General features: G+C 41.7%; 1 protein-coding gene across 11 annotated transcripts in view; it reads left to right on the top strand.

The window, feature by feature from the left end:
* Positions 1–16,175, top strand: part of LOC135224515 (E3 ubiquitin-protein ligase MYCBP2-like) — a 1,655,355-nt gene that overhangs the window by 493,228 nt on the left and 1,145,952 nt on the right. The window lies entirely within an intron of this gene.

Here is a 16,175-nt window from a genome sequence, read left to right as displayed (position 1 = left end):
GCTATTGCTACTTCGGTAGCTTTTCACAAAAATATGGCACTCAAAGATATTTTGAATGCCACATTTTGGAGAAGCAATTCGGTGTTCGCTTCACACTACCTGCGGGAGGTGAAAGTGACATACGAAAATTGCTTCTCCCTCGGACCATACATTGCTGCAGATACTGTTTTGGGGGCAGGAGGTAACACTCATCCTATCCTTTAGGGATTAGGGGGGTTTTTTAACTTGTGTTTTATGGTTGTGGGGTGACCGCCTGGGGCGGGTCTCCCTTCCATTAGCTTAGTTAAGTGGGATACCTTTGGTAAACTAAGCCAGGTGGTTGTATTTTTGTCTCGTTGCCCTCATTAGTATGGTCCATGGTCTAGTCACGTCGTGGTCTCGCCCCTGTTGACAGATCATCTGGAGTGCACCAGCTTCATAGGTCTCTACCTTGCTGGCAACTCTAGTAGCACAAGCAGACTTACGTGGCAGTAATCACAAAGCCAGCTATGCTAACAGGTAAGGAACCAAGGTATCAAATATCTGCATATATGTGTTTCCTAAATCCTCTATTCTGTCTCTCCCACCACCAAAGGTGGGATTCGGCTATATATATATCTGACAGGTAAGTTGCATGAACAAAATGATATTGTAATGATACAATTAAGTTTGTTCATACTTACCTGGCAGATATATATAATTAATTACCCGCCCACCTCCCCTCAGGAGACAGTGGAAATAAAAATTATGAATAGAAAATGGGAATGGTTCCTGATACCCGCCTCCCAGCGGCGGGAATGGGTACTAACCACCTGACTCCCACTACGTGTGTCGTAAGTTTTAAATTCTGTCGGTCGTCGGAATTATCAGCTATATATATATCTGCCAGGTAAGTATGAACAAACTTAATTGTATCATTACAATATCATATTTTATTGTCATTGGTATGTACTAATAGCACATAAGGGTTATTGTATTATTATTATTATTATCATCATAGTATATTTTAGAACGAGACAATGTTAAAAATGATCAGTGTTTTATTGGTAAAAATTTTTAGTTATGTTGAAGTTTTTCAACTTTAATAATAATTAACTTTAATCTTGGAAAATTTTTCAACCATAATCTGTAAGATATTAATTCATAAGTCCTTCTTTGATGGAGGTTACAGACACATTTCTGAGATTTCTTCATTTATTGTACACAGTGAGTACCATCGATAGGCTATTGATGTTTTATCCCAAATGGAAGTTTGGAGATAAGTGGATTATGGTTTATGTTTTGTCACTGTGGGGGGACCTTATTTGGTTGGTCATCAGTCTTCTCAGGATTTTGTCTCCAAAGAGAGTTGCAAACTGCATTCAGTTGATCAAGTTTCTCTCTCTCTCTCTCTCTCTCTCTCTCTCTCTCTCTCTCTCTCTCTCTCTCTCTCTCTCTCTCTCTCTCTCTCTCTCTCTCTCTCTCATCACGCTTGGCTGTACAGGATGTGCTCCGACCTGTGGAGATTGTGGGGTGGACCCCTCGTAGACTTACTCGAAACGTCAAGGAACAACCGCCTTCCTCTCTTCTGCTCTTCAGCTTGGACCCTCAAGCGTGGGCAACAGATGCACTACTGATTGATTGGTCGGGCCTGGACCTCTACGCATTCCCTCCCTTCAGTTTTATCAGGGAAGTTCTGAATGAGTTTGTGACCCACAACAACATCTCAATGACTCTTGTAGCTCCGTTCTGGACCACAAAGGAATGGTTCCCAGACCTTCTTCATCTTTTGGTAGGCTTCCCGCAACTGCCTCCCCAAAGACCGTGGCTACTCAGACAACCTCACTTCAGGAGGTACCACCAAGGGTTGTCCACGCTCGCTCTGACAGGCTTCAGCCTGTCAGGAAACTTCATAGAGAAGGGATTTTTAAGACCAGTTGTGGAAGCTATTGCAAGGTGCAAATGCCAGTCTACTAGCAACATCTACCAGTCTTCTATAGATGGCTTCAGATGCATCTTGTCTTTTGAGACATCTGCAGCACAGATCGCCGATTTTCTCCTGTACTTAAGGACCTCTAAGAACCTTTCATCTAACATGATTAAAGATTACTGGACCATGCTTTCCTCTGTGTTTAAGCATCATCATCTGGATCTCGCTGCGAAGCAAGATCTTAATGACCTACTGAATACTGAATCCCTTTGATACATCTAAGCAGAAGAATGGTGACAGGTTTACTCTTTAGTCTTGTTGTTATGGTACTGTGGCCAGGACAAGAGCATGAATATTTTATCTTAAGTCTTGTCAGCAGTCAGGCATATCCCCCATTGCAAGACTTTCACTGATGTAGAGGTGACTCCTGGCTCACTGCTGCACCACCACAGGTGAAGATGAGCACCATCAGAGGCAGCATCTTCTGCTGTAGTTCTCTTACTAGGTAAGCGAGTGACAAATATTGAGCCAGTGATAGCTATTCCTCCAGTTCAATAATAACATTCCTTTAATGCACTGAGTTAGTTTAGTCCATTCATCCCACTCCCCCTAGCAATGTGAGATTCAGCTAAATAATTACTTGATAAGTTACTTTTATGAAAATGATATTTTTATAACAAAATGAAATTTTATAAATATACTTACTAAGAAAGTGCCCCCCTCCCCCCCAAAAAAAAGCTATATATTTTTACTGCAAAAAAAATCTGTACAAGAGAAAATTTGTATAGTTTTAACGTAGTCCCCGCAATAGGAAAAGTTACTGGCACTTAACTTCTCTTGATGCAGTTGTCAGACTTTCTCGCTGCTCTGCCAACCCTACAGCCTTCAGCGAGCCACCCACGCTCGTTGAGGGAGAAGCTAATTTATGTCAATGGTAAATGCCACAGTTTTCACTTTTCCACAAACTTTGCTGCCCTATAGTAACTTCATTGCAAATGGTCAGAATGGGTCGAACTAAGCTTTCAATGGAAGAGAAAAGCTGTGACCTCACCCTATTAGAACAAGGCATGTCTGTGATGTGTGTAGCCGCAGACCTGAAAGTTACTAGGATGGTAATTTCCAACATCAAGAAAGCTGCTATATAAAGCCCCTGCACTGCATCACCCAGAAAACCTGGCTCTGGGGTCCCAAAGAAGACGTCTGTTTCTACTAACATAATTATGAATAGAGAAGTATTAGCAAATCTTTCTATAACTGCCATAGCCATCAAGAAAAAGCACCCTGAACTCCTGAAGAAGGTCTATATGGACTATTCAATACTGCCTGCAGAAGGACCTTAAAATGCCTAGTTGTTATGACTCCAAGAAGCCCTCGCTAACTGTAGCAATGAAGAAGAAATGGCTTAATTTCTGTAATAAATACAAGCACTGGACATCTGAGCAGTGGCAGAAAATGATGTTTAGATATGAAAGCACCTTCAGGTTGGTCAGGGGTGGCTCCAACATCGTCCATCATGCGAGTAATGTATCTTGTTATGACCCCAGTACACAGTGAAAACAGTGAAGCACCATGGCAGTGTTGTGGTTTTGGGATGCTTTTAGTGAAAATAAGGGCACTGGTGGACTGTGCTTTCTTCCCAAGAATTTAACAATGAATGGCAGTAATTATATTGATGTTTTGAAGTACTATCGCATGTTGGTGATGTGGGGTAATCATGAGTGACTTTTTTTATGCATGATGGTGTCCCAGCCCACAGGTCAAAAGCTCTGAAAAAGTTCTTTGTGGACAACAATATTAGTGTTTTAGAGTGGTGAGGCAATTCCCCAGACTTGAATCCGATTGAGAATGTCTGGAATAAAATGAAATAGGAAAAACTGACCGACCAATATCCAGGACCTGAAGGAGGCACTGGGGAAGTTTTGGATCACCTACTTCTCCAACCTCACAAATTTGATGGCTAGGCGACTACAGGTGGTAATCAAGAATGAAAGGAACATGACCACATATTAAGTGTATAATGCAAAGTAAACTAAAGCACATGAAAGTTACATTAAATAAAAATAATACTAATTTTATTTTTTCATCCAAAATTTCTTAATATATAAATATTTTTGCGGGCACTGTAAGTTCTAAATCAGAGCCTGCCCCCCTCTCTCTGATTTTCATGGACTTAGCGGCAATAAATAAGAATGACGCCATTGGCTTGTTGTTTGTGAGCTCCCATATATATACCAAGTATATATTTAATAAATATACTTGGTAAGTATATTTTATTAAATTTCATATTATAAAAAAATATTTTCATGATATTTTTACAATGTGCCCAAAAGTAAGATACAGTGGTACCTCGTTTTTCGTACATAATCTGTTCCAGAACCTCCTACGATATCCAAAATATTTGAAAACTGAAGCAATAGTTCCAATAAGGAATAATGTAAATAGTATTAATGTGTTCCAGACATCCCAAATCATTAAAAAAAATGCATTTTATAAGGAATAAACAGTTTTACATACAGAAAACAATGAGAAATGAATATAAATGAATAATGAACATTTAACATGTGTTTTACCTTTATGGAAGACAGAGAGGAAGGGAAAGGGAGGAGGAGAGATTACTGTTTGGAAGGGGGATCCCCCTCCAGAGGGGCTTCAGGTATAATGAACCTTTCTCTGATTACTTCTCTATGTATTTTATCAAAACTGTCCAGAGACATTTGTTTCTGACGTCTTTTCAATATCTGCCTAAAATGATACAAAGCGTTGTCATTATACGTTAGAGACACGGATTGCAGCATATTAGGGGGCTAGAACTTAACAGTGATGAATTTAAATTCACCAACATCTGGTCTTCCAAGCTAGGAGGATGCGCAGGAGCATTGTCCATTACCAGGAGGTACTTGAGGGGAAATTGATTTTGGTTGAGTTTCGTTTTCACACTTGGGCCAAACATTTATATGATCCACTCAAGAAAATTTGCTTTGTGACCCATTTTATTCTTGATCACATAGTTTTTCTTGAACACTCGGGGAATTTCAGATTGATACACAAGTAGGGGCTTGACTTTGAAATCCCCACTGATGTTCCCACAGGCCAAGAGTGTTAGCCTATCCTTCATAGGCTTGTGCCCTGGCAATGAACTTTCTTCCTGTGTGATGTAGGTATGTTTTGGCATTTTTTTTTTCCAGAACAGGCCTTTCTCATCACAATTGAAGACCTGTTGTGGGAGGAATCCTTCAGCCTCAAGGTACTCCTTGAATTCCTGAATGTCTTTTTCAGCAGCATATGTATCTGAAGTCACAGCGTCCTCATACCGTACGACACTATGGATGTCCGTACATTTTATGAATTTTTCAAACCAGCCTCTGCTGGCCTTGAAATCACCAAGGGCATCAGTAGTTGGCATTTTCTTACTTAAATCAACATGCAACATCCTAACTTTCTCACAAATGATTGCTGCAAACACACTATCCCCCACTAACTGTTTTTTGTTGATCCACGCCAACAACAGCTTTTCAGCATCGTTCACTATAGTCAAACCAAAATATTGTGGTGGGTGACGAGGTTTCTCCCGGGTTATATCGTTCGCAGTTAAGGGGGCCGGCCGGAACCTCTATATGTGGAGGTATAGGGCGAAAAATGCAGTCATGAAAAAATTCATGGAGCTTCATATGGCAATTGAGAATACGCATACGAAATATTTCGTCAAAATTCCTCTTACTTTCGTAGTTACAGGGTAATTAGTTAACGTAACTCAATAAGCCTAAAACATTGATCCGTACAAGAAAATGCAACATTTCTTCTATTATCGTAAATTTTGATAATTATTGTCAAAGAAATTGGGAGAAATGGCATCTGTAGACATTCCCCGAGTCGAGAAGGAGACTTCAGGCTCAAGCTATCAAGTCCAGTCCTCCTGATTTAGTGCGATCACAGACGTCAAGTAGTCTACACGTTCCATATCACGTCTGACATTCACCTGCTTTCACGTATGTTTATGTATGTTTCGGCAAGAATTTCATCATGCCAATGAGGAAAAGACAAGGGAAACATCTCGCTAATATACAGACAAAGAAAAATCGCTCAAGTATTATTACAGAATATCATAATATATGCGTAGTTAGTGAAGAGAGAGGGGAGGGTTGCTTAGTAACGCCCCCGTCTTGCTTGACAGCACACGTCACACTGTGCCTAAGGCTATGATCTTTGAGCAAAGAGATCTTCATTTATGATAAGTAACAAAGTTTTGGTTTTTTAATACCCAAAATGGAATATGAAATTCATAATAATCATGATTTATTAAATTGTCTTTGTAAAAAAAATGTACGCCTTCGAGTTTCACCTCTTGACATTCTCTTGCAATTACGTTTGTTTATCTTTGTTTCGGGCAAGAATTTCAATCATGCCAAAGAGGAAAAATTACAGGCGGCCCTCGGTTAGCGGCAGGGGTTCCGTTCCTGGCCACCGACGCCAAGCGATTTTCGACGCTGAGACGATTTTAAAGCCTACGGCCGCCGCACACCTTCTTTCGAAACTCTAGACCAGTCAGAGGCACCGTAATCCCACAACGGCGCAATAAGTAAAATTATATTCATGCAGTATAGTACTATATAATTTACTGTACAGTACATGTGGGTGTCCAGAGTATGTAAAGATAAATAAAATAGTTTTGGAGTTTATTATACACAAAAAACAAATATACATTCATAATAATCATTATTTATTAATATTGTCTTTATAGAAATACAAAGGAAAACTTTGAACACCCGTATCTCAAAACTATACTTATTGAACTTCAAAATCTATCTTCTCACTTAGTTTTAAAGCTATAACATTGGAATTTGGTATATAACTCAGAAAGACAATATAGAACAATAAAATAGAGCCCTTTTTTCCAATTTTTGTTTCGTATTTTTTTAATAAATTTTTTTCTCCTGATTTATAGGGTTTATTTTTTGACCATATTGAAAAATTCATATCTAGCAAAAAAATGACTTTTAGAAAAAAAACTCTTCATTCGATTGGAGGTCTACATCAGGTCTATATATGGTAGTAATCCCAGGTCTTAATATTAAATATCAGGGAGGAGATAGAATTTGAAAAATGGTTAATTTTCGGGATAAATCGCCCTGGCGTCACAAAACCGAAGGTCAGAGGCAAAAATCATATGCGGTTTGGAGATGTCCCAAGTCACCTTATTAAGTGGTATGAATATCAGAGTCCTGTCCTTAAAAAAGGGCATTAGCCGGCCGGCCCCCCTTAAGAACATTTTGGTAATTTTACCGATAAGGAAAGCGACCTACTTAAACCTAAAACCTCAGCAGTAAAGGCGGATTAAGCGCACAGATGGAGTGTTGGCTTCGTATTTATCCCGGATTTTTTTCATTTCTTCTAAATGCAACCTCGAGTAACCTTTGCGTGTGTGTTTGTGTGTGTGCATATAGACTGAAAAGGAATTATTAGTACACACACATGACTTGACATTATAGCATTATTACAACATCTGTGATTATTATTAAACACACACACACACACACACGCAGGCAAATCATTAAGAACAAATGAGACCAAGACAAGGTATGGTTAACCCTTTACAGCATACAGATGTAGAGATTTGATAAGAGATAACCTTTTATAATATTTTAATTGCATTACCTATCACAGAACAACCCAAGTTGATCTTACTGAAATATTTTATCTGGTACTGGGGTCATGTCTTTAAAGGATTGAATTTCCAGCTTGCATGATCAGGATTCAACACATTGTAAAGCTATAAAATTCATTTGGTCTTTCATCTTTGTGTATATATAACAGTGTTTTGTATATGTAGTATGTTGTCATTCACTCATCTCGCCCTGTAAAGAACTTACTCGCAGACGTGTTCTTCCTGCTTCAGCCATGGAAAGAGCGGAAGAAACTGGGAGACGTGTTCTCTGTGTCTTCAGCCAGGTCACTTGTATACAACATTCACAATTACTTTGCAAGAGAAAAGGTAAACAATGGGCCCTTGAGCAATGTGACGAGAGTTTATGATTGGGCGTGTGAAGCTACCAATATTATAGATGTAAACTACTTATAGTAATTTATAATAAGGGAAAAAAATATGAAACAAAAGTGTGGGTGAGAGATTGGTCTCGCACCATCCAGCACAGAACTTAAATCCGGCTTTACTAATAAACCAATGAGATTTTCCCCTTTGTCTACAAGGAAGAAAGCCCTAAACTTTTAGATTCAAATGCGAAGCATTCTGATGACACTTCCTGTCATCTGCCACGACATTTTGATTTGACTATAGTTGCGATCTCTGTTTAGATAATGACGTGACCCCTTTCGCAACATCAGTTGCCTTGATTTCATCTATCTTTGCTAGGATAGAGCTGATTGTCGACACGTCTGTGCACCACTTTCATACTTCACTACAAGTTCTTTCGTGAGTTTTATCGTAATTCTGGCCTTTTTCATTGAAGGGGTGGCACTTGCTACTTTCTTTGGCCGTATTGATGGCTACTTTGCAATGAGTTTTTACGGCGAAATTGGTGCAAAAGAGAACAAACACGCGTGGTGATGTGAACTACGAGCGTGGAGATGCTTGTTCAGTAAGAAACAAAGCATGAATGGGTCACAAGAGAAAACAGAATGCTTTGTATAGGTGCTTCATACGTGGGCCTGGTCACACACTGGTCCCTGGATGGAGCGTTTTTGAGTGTATGAAAACCAAGGAGACTTACCATAACCAAGACAAAATTTTGTAGGAAAAAGTGTACAAAAACAGAAATGTATGAAAAGAGATGTACAAAAACCGAGGTTTAACCGTACTCTCTTGTAGCATTCAGTAAGAATGTACTGTATTGCAAGTGTGTAGCTTTTTGTCACTTGCACAAATGCCTTCACTTTGACCAGAAATGATAGCTAAAGGTTTTGAATTTTTATTTTTAATCTTTTCCTGGCATATAACTACCACAGGACCTGGATAATATAGGTCTATTTCAGCCTCTGTGCTGGAATTTCTAGCCAAGGGCTGGTCCAGCATTTTTCAGCTGATAATTTTTTTCTATTGCTAACATTGTAGCAGATGATGTGATACAGTGCTCCTTGCTTTTATATCAGTATAGCAAATCTGGAAAGGAAAAAATGAGAGGAAGCAAGATATTAACATTTTAAGCCAACCCTTTATATTACAATGGTTCTTATGGTACCTCTAAAATGGTTATTCATAACATGGTACTTAAATACCCATTAGCTTATGTTATTGACAAGTCCATTGTAATTTTACATACTATGTTATATACCATAAATTTACTTTCAGTTGAACTATAATGATTACGTACTATTCATTCCCTATGATATATACTGCACATCAGCGCACTGAATTCAAGATTTTAATGGAATTATTGGATATACCAGGATACCATGGCACACACTTAAAAACCACATGTCTAAACAGTGAGAGATTGCAGTTTTCCTTGATAGGATCATGCATTGAAGTTCAGTCCTTCATGAGGCCCTATTCATACAGTTGTCATACAGTTTTTCATTTTTGAGATTCTCTGCTACTTCATTTTGATAATTTTCATGAATGTTTCAGCTGACAATTTCTTAACTCAGGTGAAGACTTAGTGTGATAGCTTAAAAGGAACTACAGCAGCACACCAACTAATCAATGCTGTAGGAGTCTGGCTCTCAGATGCATAACAAAGACAATTTTTATTGTAGTGTCTTACCGAACAATTATAGAGCCGTGATTTCCACGAGCGGCAGGATACTAAATTCAAATTTAGCGCGTCGGCGTCGCCAACACTGGTGGTGATGACGTCATCTCCCTCCACTCGCGGGAGAACCAGGTACAACTGCCCAGGTGAATCCAATTCTTTTCCTGCCGGCGTCCGGTGAACATCGGTGGTCGGTGCGGTTGGATGACTTTGCTTCGCTTTTTTTCTTGTGGAATTGATCTTCGGAATTGGTGAAGTACTCTTTTTTGGCGTTGTTGTTATTTTGCTTTTTATTTAGGCGTTGCCATGTCGGATTCTAGTCCGTCGGGAGTTAGGTTTTGCATCTCAGGATGTAAAACTAGATTATCCAAGTTAGAATATGATTCTCACACTAAATGTGTTAAGTGTAGGGGACAGGTTTGTTCAGCAGATCGAACATGTAACGAGTGTAGTGATTGGACTGATTCTCAATGGAAGTTTTTTAGTTCATACTCGGAGAAATTAGCTAAAGACAGAATTAGAAAAGCAGCGCTTAGGGAAAGTAGACTTAGCTCTGCTTCGTCTTGCGATGCTTCTGTTCCTTCTGTTTCTCCTCAAATTGTTATGTCTCCTTTAACTACACCTCCTATTCCTCCTACTAATCCCACTTCTCCGGCTTCCCGTGTAGTTTCTTCCGACACCATTGCCATTCTGGAATCGAGGTTAGATCAGAAATTTTCGGTACTAGCGAATACGGTTTTGCAACTTGGTAATTCAGTTGAGACGTTTTTGGAGAAAGCGGTTCAGGTAAGAGTGTAGTTGAGGGTGCGTCTGTCTGTCCTGACACGTCTCCTAGACAAAGGTCACTGTCCAGCTCCCCCGCACCGGGGAGAAGACATACCGGAAGTCCAAGGGAGTCGATCGGGATTTGCCCACAGACAGGCGCCTCTCTTGTTGAGCCTGTTGCGCTTCAACAGGGCTCGGTTAAGCGTTGGAAAGGTGTTGCGGTCAGACGCCTTTCGAATGATTCAAGCGATTCGTCTCCGGTCGCGCGGCGCTCTTGGCGAGATTCGCCCGTTTCGCGTCCCTTAAAGAGACGTTCAGGCGCCGATTCTTCGCCTCCTCCAGTCAAGCGGTATAAGGAGCCTGAGAGTAGGGTTGCGCCGCGGCCGTTAGCGGCTCGTTCGCGCCTCAATCTGTGCCTTTTTCGGCTCCATCTACTAGTAGAGATTGTGGTTTTAGCGCTGTAGCTAGCAGCTAAGGGTGTTTCTTTAGGCGCTTTTTTCGTCTGTTACGCCTGATGCGCCTGTTTCGCCTCGAATTTCGGCGGCTCAGAGCGAGGCGCAAGTAGTTTTTTCCGCCTCCTGCTGAACATTTAGGCTCTTCCAAGCCTACGTTAACTGTTTTTGATTCGTCTCTGGCGCCTTTGCGCAAGCAGTTAGAGATGTTAACCAACTGGATGAATGTGTCCAAGGGTGGTTCGAAACCTTCAGATCCGGTTGTAGTTCCGTCTACTTCTTCGGCGGTATCGGAGAATGAAGAAGAAGTAGAGGAGGAGGATTCTCATCACCTCTCGTGTTATTCACGTCTCCTTAGATTTCTTCTGGTATCTTATCCAGATTATTTTGAGAAAGCGGCTCCTCGCTCCCCAACTTCGACTTTTTTGATGAGGAGGAAAACTTCAGACCCTCTCCTCCCAAAACTTGTTCTATCTAAAGCGGTTAGACATTCGTTGAAAGAGACTGAAAAATGGATGTCTATGAAAAGAGACTTAGGGAAGGCTCTTTTTGCTTACCCTCCCTCTAAGTTGCTTCGTAAGAGGTATAGGTTTTATGTAACTGGGGAAGCTCCTTCTCTGGGAGTTTCTGCCTCCTCCCAGGGAGACTTCTCCAGTTTAATCGACTCCTCTAGAAGATCTGCTTTCGCCGCAGCGAAGTTTTCTTTACAGCGCCTGAGTTGGACCACGTTGTAAAGAATCAATTTAAACTTTTGGAAGTCTTTAGCTTCCTTGATTGGACTATTGGCGCTTTAGAGCGGCCAAGATCGAAGATTGTCCTTCTCTTTCTCAGGAGTTAGCGGAGGATTGGATTGGTGTTCTGTCCTGTGCGGACAAATCCATTAGGGATGGATGTGATGAGTTAGCTTCGCTCATCGCCTTTGGTACCCTTAAGAATAGGCAACTTTGGTGCTCCTTTGCTTCTAAAAGGGTTACTTCCCAACAGAAGTCTGCTCTATTGTTTCTCCGCTCCGTTTGTGAAAGATAACCTCTTTCCAGACGATGTAGTGTTGTCCAATTTCGTCTGCGCTAGATAAGAAATCTACTTCGGATTTACTGGCACAGTATACTAAGAGACCTAAAGCTCCTGTGGAGACTGTTCCTTCGGTTTCTCCTCTGGCCCAAGTGCCTTTTCGAGGGAGAAAACCCAAGCGCTTCTTTCGGCCAAGTCGAATTGGCGACCTCAGTCTAAGGCCTCGGCCAAGGTTAACAAACCTTCCAAATGAAAGCTCGGTTCTTCATGCACCAGTGGGAGCCAAGCTGGCTATGTTTTGTGAGGAATGGGAAAACAGAGGAGCAGAAGCCTGGGTAGTGCAAGTACTCAAGTTCGGCTATCGTATTCCTCTCGTTTCACCTCCCTCGCTCTCACCTGTGCCAATTCCATTCCAGGCATACTCTCCGGGCTCAGACAAATTTCTGGCGCTAGCCGCAGAAGTGGAAGCGCTTGTTCTCAAAGAAGCGATAGAACAGATAGAAGGGGATTTTCCTCCAGGCTTTTACAATCGCCTTTTCGTAGTTCCCAAGTCATCAGGGGGCTGGAGGCCGGTTTTGGATGTGAGCGCCTGAACTTGCATGTCCAGAAAACAAAATTTCATATGGAGACCACTCGGTCGGTTCTGGAGTCCATCAGACAGGGGGATTGGATGGTCTCTCTGGACATGCAAGACGCTTATTTTCACATTCCGATACATCGCGAATCTCGGAAGTACCTGAGGTTCATGTTCGAAGGCAAGGTGTTTCAGTTTCGGGCGCTTTGCTTCGGACTAGCGACCGCTCCTCAAGTTTTCACCAGGGTTCTATCCCCGATAGGAAGCTGGCTGCACATATTAGGAGTAAGAATCTCCCTCTATCTGGACGATTGGCTTCTCCGGTCGGAATCAGAGAGTCGGTGCATGAAGGACCTTGGAACAACTCTGGATCTTGCCAGAAAGTTAGGAATTCTGGTCAACAAACAGAAGTCCCAGTTGGTTCCATCTCAGAGCATCCTTTATTTGGGGATGATTCTGAATGCTCAAGTTTTTCGAGCTTTTCTGTCCCCGAAGAGGGTTCAAGGCTGTCTGGAGACAGTTCAGGAGTTCTTGGACAAAAAGGTAAGTTCTGCCAATCAGTGGATGAGGCTCCTGGGCAAATTGACGTCAGTGGAGAAATTTGTGACGTTGGGAAGACTGCACATGAGACCTCTGCAGTTTTTCCTGAGAGCCTCTTGGTGCAGGAAGACACAACCAGACTCGATTACCTTTCCTGTCACAGATCAAATAAAAGAGGACCTAAGGTGGTGGCTCTCTCGAGCAAGGTTGGAAGAAGGGTTAGATTTACGACCCATCCTCCCGAACCTACAGTTCTTTTCCGACGCATCGGACACAGGTTGGGGAGCCCCTACTGGGAATCAACGGACTTCAGGAGCTTGGTCGGAGAAGGAGAAGAAGTTCCACATAAATGTAAAGGAACTGTTAGCAATTTTCTTGGGGCTCAGACAGTTTCGGAGTTTAGTAGAAGGTCGAGTAGTGGCAGTGCATTCCGACAACTCCACGGCTCTCTCGTACGTGCGGAAATAGGGGGGGACTCAGTCTTTCTCTCTGTACGAAGTAGCCAAGGATCTCCTCCTGTGGTCAAACGAAGCGAAGGTTCAGCTAGTCCCGAGATTTGTTCCGGGAAAGATGAACGTTCTGGCGGACGAGTTAAGTCGTCAACAGCAAGTGTTACCTCTGGAGTGGACTTGGACAACAAGATTTGTCAGAAACTTTGGCGCCTTTGGGGACGACCGTCAATAGACCTGTTCGCGACATCAAGGAACAACCGTCTTCCTCTCTTTTGTTCTCCAGTCCCAGATCCTCTAGCTTGGTCGGTGGACGCAATGCTGTTGGATTGGTCGGGTCTGGAAGCTAATGCATTCCCTCCGTTCGGTCTAATAAGAGAGGTGCTGAACAAGTTCATGTCGCACAGCAATGTAACACTAACGTTAATCGCTCCCTTTTGGCCCAGGAAAGAGTGGTTCCCGGACCTTCTCCAGTTGTTAGTAGACTTCCCCAGACTTCTTCCTCCAGAGAAGTGGCTTCTCAAACAACCGCACTTCAAGAGGTTCCACCAAAACTTGTCCGCTCTAGCTCTGACAGGGTTCAGACTGTCCGGAATCTTGTCAGAGCGAAAGGATTTTCAAGAAGAGCTGCAGAAGCTATCGCTCGTGGTAGGAGAGAGTCTTCTAACAAACTCTATCAAGGGAAGTGGAGAATCTTCAGAGAGTGGTGTAGAAGTGCTAAAGTCTCTACTTCTGCGACCTCTTTAACAGAAATAGCAGATTTTCTTCTATTTCTTAGGAACTAAGAAACTGGCTCCTTCGACGATCAGAGGATATAGAGCCATGCTCTCTTCGGTTTTTCGACATCGAGGTTTGGATATTTCCTCCAATTCAGATCTGTCGGACCTCATTAGGTCTTTCGAAACCACTAAGCTCCCGCAAGATACAGTGACTTGGAACTTAGATGTGGTGCTTAAGTTCCTCATGGGGCCACCGTTTGAGCCTTTGAAGTCGGCTTCACTCAGGAACTTGACTAAGAAGGCACTTTTTCTTATTGCACTAGCTTCTGCTAAGCGTGTCAGCGAATTGCACGCTATAGACAAAAGAGTCGGTTTCTCTCAAGGCAATGCTGTATTTTCGGTATCTTTGACCTTTCTAGCCAAAAATGAGAATCCTTATAATCCTTGGCCGAGGAGTTTTGTGGTAAGGAACTTATCTGATTTGGTTGGACATGAGGAGGAAGAAAGGCTCTTATGTCCAGTCAGGGCTATTAAGCAGTATCTGTTTGCCACTAAGGGTATTAGAGGACAATCTTCTAAGCTCTGGACCTCTGTTCAAAATCCCTCTCGTCCTCTTTCTAAGAATGCTATATCGTTCTTTATTAGAGAGCTTATCAGGGAAGCTCACTCGCAGTCCGAGAACGACAATCTTTCCGTTCTGAGAGTTAAAGCTCACGAGGTTAGAGCAGTGGCAACTTCTTTAGCATTCAGAAAGAATTTATCTTTAGCTTCGATTCTTCAGAGCACGTTCTGGAGATCGAATTCGGTTTTTGCGAGTCATTATCTCAAAGAGATAGAAACGGTTTCGAGAATTGTAAAACGTTAGGTCCGGTGGCGGTTTCTGGCATGGTGTTGGGAGAAACGGCACAGGGGTCGTCACCTCTATGCTAACTTTTCACCTTGAATAGGTTGTCGAGTTCAAGGGAAGCTGGGGGTACTGAGTACCTGGATACTCACAAGTCTGTTAGGTCAGATTTTACAATGGTTGGGTATATGTTTTTAAATCTGGTGTTGGTGACAAATGTTTTGTATGATTGAATTTCTGGTCTTAGCCCAGGGCAAGGGCAATCTTTGTTGTTACTATCCTCCGTCAGTCAGCCTTGACTCGCTTGAACTACGGAAGGATTCCACTCCTGTAGAGGCTAACTTTGGTCAAATTCCAATTCCTCTACAATAGTAAGAAGAGCACCGACCAGAGGCAGTAACAGTCTGCTGTAGCTCTCTTACAAGGTAAGGTACAACAGACACCTTGAGTGTTTACTGGTATTGCAATAAATGTAACCATTTAAAAATACTAGTGGTCCACTGAATCCCACCTTCCCATAAATGTGTAATCAGCTCTATAATTGTTCGGTAAGACACTACAATAAAAATGAAATTTTCATTATTAAAATGAAGTTTTATTGTATACTTACCGAACAATTATGATTATACCCACCCTCCTCCCCTTAGGTGGACGGACGGGCAGAAAGAATTGGATTCACCTGGGCAGTTGTACCTGGTTCTCCCGCGAGTGGAGGGAGATGACGTCATCACCACCAGTGTTGGCGACGCCGACGCGCTAAATTTGAATTTAGTATCCTGCCGCTCGTGGAAATCACGGCTCTATAATTGTTCGGTAAGTATACAATAAAACTTCATTTTAATAATGAAAATTTCATATTGTATACCCTGCCCTTAAGTATTTTCAAGATATAATACAGCTAACAGCAGTTCTACATATGTATTCCAGACCTAAAATAATCTGTACTGTACAAGATATATTACAGCTAACAGACACTTAACATGCAGTTTTAGAGATTAATGTAAAAATCTATTAAATCTAAATGGAAGCATAGTAAATAATCATGTTAAGGTCACTGATAGCACAAAAGACTGGTAAGTTGATGTTCATTAAGCTGAGGTGGTACTACTAGTTGCTTTATATAATTCAAGTGACTGATTATATTGATGTTAATTTTTTTTTTACTTTTGCTTCAAGTAGAGATTCACTACTTTGCAAAAGTTGTTACTTTCATAATTTAGCTTTTGA

The sequence above is a fragment of the Macrobrachium nipponense genome, chromosome 12 (genome assembly GCF_015104395.2).
Source record: "Macrobrachium nipponense isolate FS-2020 chromosome 12, ASM1510439v2, whole genome shotgun sequence".
NCBI classification, from domain to species: domain Eukaryota; kingdom Metazoa; phylum Arthropoda; class Malacostraca; order Decapoda; family Palaemonidae; genus Macrobrachium; species Macrobrachium nipponense.
Note: the sequence above shows the minus strand (reverse complement) of the source record. Positions and strands in the feature narration are given on the sequence as shown.